Below are 5,915 nucleotides of genomic sequence, written 5' to 3' on the forward strand. Positions count from 1 at the left end.
AATAGTTATGAAATACATTTAAGTGAAAATAGGCTTAAAATAGTATGATTCAATTTGTGCAAAGAAAATAAAATCGGAACAACACACAAAGGTAACATAAAGACCAGGGGAACATACCTGAAGGTAAAAGTGATTCTCTCAGTTTGGTGGAATCGTGCTTTTTTTTTTTTGATTTGCTACTCTCAAAATTGTTTCCATTAAAGAATGTTATTGTTATTTTCAGGAAAGTTAGGGTTTTAAAAATAAAAGGAAAAAAGTGGTTATGTATAGATCATTGCTGAAGTGGCCTCAGTCCATCTGTTTTCACACTAGAAAATTAAAAGAGAGAGCACTGGACCAGATCCAGCCTACTGAAGTAGTTTTAGTTCCTTTACATTATTTTAAAAATGAATAATTTCACCTATAAATCTGGAATCTTGGTTTCTCTTGAAAAATTGGGAGTTCTCGCAACACTGAATTCATATTTCTGAACAGTAACTATTCAGGTCGATGCTGCTCCCATGAAAGAAAAGTAAAACAGTCTGATGTGTTGTAGAGTATAGGAAGCATAGAGCAAGTTTGAAACAAGCTGGATCTTGGATAGCTAATGTCTGTTAACTCTTGAAAGAAGAAGATTTTGAGAAGAGTGATAAATATCTATGTATACATGTATACGTATATGGGCTCCCCCATGGCTCAGTGGTAAAGAGATGCAGGAGACAGGGATTCCACCTCTGAGTGGAAAAGATCCCCAAAGGAGGGCAGAGCAACCCATTCCAGTATTCTTGCTTGAAAGATCCCATGGACAGAAGAGCCTGGTGGGCTATAGTCCATGGGGTCACAAAGAGTTGGACACACAGAAGCAATTGAGCACGGCATACATGTATATGCATATATATGTGTGCGTACAATAATTATCTTTTAATACACTTAGTTCTTAACTAACTTTTTGTTATGTCCTAAAAGAAATAATATCTATCAGAAAAACATTTGCCACGCTTAAAGCAGATATAATAATACATATATTAGAATTTAGGTCTTAAATCAAAAAGCCAAGGACTCAAAGCTTTGTGAGTCAGAAAGCCCTAGTGTGGTGGGGCTTTCGTTTTCCTGATGGCTCAGCAGTAAAAGAATCTGCCTGCAATGCAGGAGCCACACGAGATGCGGGTCCAGTCCTTGGGTTGGGAAGAGCCCCTGGAGGAGGAAATGGCAACCCACTCCAGTATTCTTGCCTGGAGAATCCCATGGACAGAGGATTCTGGCAGGCTACAGTCCATGAGGTCACAAAGAATTGGACATGACTGAAGTGACTTAGCACACACATCCTCATGAAGTAAAAGGCACATTTACCGATCATAGACACTGGCTTAGTTCAATTCTTATTATGTTTCCCATCTCAATGTGTGTGCAATAGTACAGGTGAGAATTGTTTATTTTATAGCTCTGACTGGTGGTAAGAGCTGATGCTATTAAAACATTACAGTTATTAAACTGTTTCTTCAGAACCACTCATCTGTTAGAGCACATGACAATTGATTTCTGAAGCTTCCTAGAAGGCTTAGCTGGTAGAGCCAAGCTGGGCTCTTCTGATCTGTTATACTAAGTGTTGGTCTGATGTTATGGGTGCCTTTTTAGAGGATCTTCTTAATGCCATGTTGCTGAAACCACAGGAGGGAGATGTGGGGACAAAATAGGCACAGGACTCTAGTTCTCCCACGAGATTTCTATAGTTGAGTGACCAGTGTTCATGCTTCTGCCAGGTCTGGGTTTTTCCGAAGACAGGCTCTAATGTTCAAACTTTTTGTTGATACCAAGCTACTCTTCCTAAAATATTGGCCAAAAAAGTAAACATGGTACGAAGAGGTAATCTATGGTTGACTGGCTAGTCTGAGTGTGTGTACTTGAGATTGTGTGTGTGTGTGTGACAGAGAGAAAGAGAATGAAAGCAAGACTAAGCAAGGGAGCAAGCCAGCCTAGAGTAAGGAGGAGAAGAAAAGATTGTCAGTTTATCATTTGTTGTTCAGCTCCTAAGTCACGTCTGACTCTTTGCGACCCGATGAACTGCAGCATCCCAGGCTTCCCTGTCCTTCATTATCTCCCTGAGTTTGCTCAAACTCATGTCCATTGAGTCTGTGATGCCATCCAACCATCCCATTCTCTGTCATCCCCTTCTCCTGCCTTCAATCCTTCCTAGCATCGGGAAGGATTTTTTTTTCTAGTGATTTGGCTCTTCACATCAGGTGGCCAAAGTATTGGAGCTTCAGCTTCAGCATCAGTCCTTTCAATGAATATTCATATTTTCATGAATGATAAAGAATAAATGTTACCAAGTCAAACTTGGGTCCACTTGCTCACTCACAGTAAAGCCAGTCTTCTGACACTGGGTACCACACAAGGAGTTCAGGGTAGATACTTAGTCTCAAAAAGCCTGCACTCTCCATGGGTTTCAAGATAGCACTTTTTAAAAGGCCAAGTGAAAGAGGGATGTCCCAGGATGTACACTCAGCTCACGCACATTCTCTGATTGGCTGGTGGTGCCATAACAGGGCTGTGTAGCAGGGGTTAATGTTATCAATCCCTAGGCTCCAGGAAGCCTGGAGGCTACATGCTCATGGTCATCAAGTAGTTAACATCTTTCATTTGGGTTTTCACATCTCTAAAACAATTTGGGGAATGCGCATCAGATACTAATATGGAAGTACTTCAGAGACAGCTAGGGCAGAGACTATGGGGGAGGAGTTTGTACCAGGAAGGTCCCAGAGGGTCCTCCTCAGTAACAATAAGATAATTGTTCCAATACTGGAAATAAAGACTGTAGGAACATAATAAAGCATTCATGTTAGGCAGAGGTAAACAAATTTTTAAACTCACCTACAGCCAGACATCCTGGAATGTGAAGTCAAGTGCGCCTTAGAAAGCATCACTATGAACAAAGCTAGTGGAGGTGATGGAATTCCAGTTGAGCTATTTCAAATCCTGAAAGATGATGCCGTGAAAGTGTTGCACTCAATATGCCAGCAAATTTGGAAAACTCAGCAGTGGCCACAGGACTGGAAAAGATCAGTTTTCATTCCAATCCCAAAGAAAAGTGAAAGCGAAGTCGCTCAGTCGTGTCCGACTCTTTGCGACCCCATGGACTGTACCTATCAGGATCCTCCGTCCATGGGATTTTCCAGGCAAGAGTGCTGGAGTGGATTGCCATTTCTTCTCCAGGGGATCTTCCCAGCCCAGGAATTGAACCTGGGTCTTCTGCACTGCAGGCAGACGCTTTACCATCTGAGCCACCAGGGAAGTCACCAAAGAAATCCCAAAGAAAGGCAATACCAAAGAATGCTCAAACTACCACACAATTGCACTCATCTCACATGCTAGTAAAGTAATGCTCAAAATTCTCCAAGCCAGGCTTCAGCAGTACGTGAACCATGAACTTCCTGATGTTCAAGCTGGTTTTAGAAACGGCAGAGGAACCAGAGATCAAATTCCCAACATCCACTGGGTCATCGAAAAAGCAAGAGAGTTCCAGAAAAACATTTATTTCTGCTTTATGGACCATGCCAAAGCCTTTGACTGTGTGGATCACAATAAACTGTGGAAAATTCTGAAAGAGATGGGAATACCAGACCACCTGACCTGTCTCTTGAGAAACCTATATGCAGGTCAGGAAGCAACAGTTCGAACTGGACATGGAACAACAGACTGGTTCCAAATAGGAAAAGGAGTACATTAAGGCTGTATATTGTCACCCTGCTTATTTAACTTATATGCAGAGTAAGTCATGAGAAATGCTGGGCTGGAAGAAGCATAAGCTGAAATCAAGATTGCTGGGAGAAATATCAATAACCTCAGATATGCAGATGACACCACCATTATGGCAGAAAGTGAAGAGAAACTAAAAAGCCTCTTGATGAAAGTGAAAGAGGAGAGTGAAAAAGTTGGCCTAAAGCTCAACATTCAGAAAACTAAGATCATGGCATCTGGTCCCATCACTTCATGGGAAATAGATGGGGAAACAGTGGAAACAGTGTCAGACTTTATTTTGGGGGGCTCCAAATCACTGAAGATGGTGATTGCAGCCATGAAATTAAAAGACACTTACTCCTTGGAAGGAAAAGACACTTACTCCTTGGAAGGAAAGTTATGACCGACCTAGATAGCATATTCAAAAGCAGAGACATTACTTTGCCAACAAAAGTCCGTCTAGTCAAGGCTATGGTTTTTCCAGTGGTCGTGTATGGATGTGAGAGTTGGACTGTGAAGAAAGATGAGCACCGAAGAACTGATGCTTTTGAACTGTGGTGTTGGAGAAGACTCTTGAGAGTCCCTTGGACTGCAAGGAGATCCAACCAGTCCCTTCTGAAGGAGATCAGCTCTGGGATTTCTTTTGAAGGAATGATGCTAAAGCTGAAACTCCAGTACTTTGGCCATCTCATGCAAAGAGTTGACTCATTGGAAAAGACTCTGATGCTGGGAGGGATTGGGGGCAGGAGGAGAAGGGGACGACAGAGGATGAGATGGCTGGATGGCATCACCGACTCGATGGACATGAGTCTCAGCGAACTCCGGAAGTTGGTGATGGACAGGGAGGCCTGGCATGCTGTGATTCATGGGGTCAGAAAGAGTAGGACACGACTGAGAGACTGAATTGAACTGAAACAAATTTTAAAATTTTGTTTCATGGTAAATTTGTAAAACTCTCTACATTTCAATCTTGACTCTTATCCTAGTCAGGTCTACCATTCTTTGATTGTATTTGAGAACAAATGTGGCACACCATGGTAAAGATGAGAGTAGTTTGGAAGAAGAGGAAGAAAAATAAATTGGATTCAGAAATTAGGTCTTCTCCAAGAGATTAAAATATGAAAAAACAGTTGATATTCCTGAAGCCAGGTCTAAAACTAACTTGTCATTTCAAATTCCTTGGCACTTAGAATACAGCTTAAGAAATGCTTGCCTGGGCACTTGTTCCTCATGAAACTGTAAGGAGAGATGCCTAAGTGAATTAAGCCATCGGTCTGCTATTGGCTTAATCCTAGCTTCATTGACTACTAATCACATTACCCTTTTAATCCAATTGCCCAAATCCCCTGTTGAGTTATCCATTTCAGGTTATTCTCTTTCTGGTACAGTTTTCCATCCGTTGCTGCAAACATAATTGCAGTAATTCAGCACAGCATCAACTTTCTGGGGAAAGGGTATTAGTGAAGCTGTCACCTGGTGGGGCCTAACAGGTAGACCAGGGGTGGAGAGGGGTAAGAGGTGTGGCTGAGGGGTGTCTGACTGCTGCTGATTCCCTACCTCTTTCTCAATTGAATTCAGAATTCAGAATTTAACTCAAGAAGTATATTTCCCAACTTATCCAATATAAGAGTCAACCTGGGGTACTACATGAAGATATTGATTCCCAAACTTTTCCCAAAAGATTCTGGGTCAGGTGGCTTGGGGTGAGTCCCTGAAATAAATTTTGAATTATTTCCAGTGGTTCTTCTGATTAGCCAAGTTTGAGAAACAACTGAAATATTCATCAAGATTTATTTCCAATTTATAGGGCCCCATTAAGTCAAAGTTTATAAACTTTGTTTATAAATGTTATAAACCTTTATGACTTGTCATTGAGTTTCCCTGGTGGCTCAACGGTAAAGAATCTGCCTGCAATTCAGGAGACACAGGTTTGATTCCTGGGTTGGGAAGATCCCCTGGAGAAGGAAATGGCAACCCACTCCAGTATTCTTGCTTGGAAAATCCCATGGACAGAGGAGCCTGGTGGGGTAAGGTCCACTGGGTCACAAAAGTGTTGGACACGACTTAGCAGCTAAACAACAACAACATGTCATGAGGCATAAATTATACTGTTGAGAAACTTTTTAGCAATTTATTAAAATAACCAGGTAAATATCACTGGAATTAACATAGTACTTTTGTATTGAAAAGGATTTTCA

At 41.5% G+C, this 5,915-nt stretch overlaps 1 non-coding gene across 1 annotated transcript; it reads right to left on the reverse strand.

Annotated features, from left to right (window-relative positions):
- Positions 1–3,198: 3,198 nt before the first annotated feature.
- Positions 3,199–3,270, reverse strand: TRNAC-GCA (transfer RNA cysteine (anticodon GCA)). Its single transcript has one exon. It is a non-coding gene; the product is annotated as a tRNA-Cys (tRNA).
- Between the last annotated feature and the right edge of the window lie 2,645 nt (positions 3,271–5,915).

Source organism: Bos grunniens, chromosome 9 (assembly GCF_055505025.1).
Source record: "Bos grunniens cultivar Pamir isolate PY7600 chromosome 9, Bosgru_T2T1.0, whole genome shotgun sequence".
Lineage (NCBI taxonomy): Eukaryota > Metazoa > Chordata > Mammalia > Artiodactyla > Bovidae > Bos > Bos grunniens.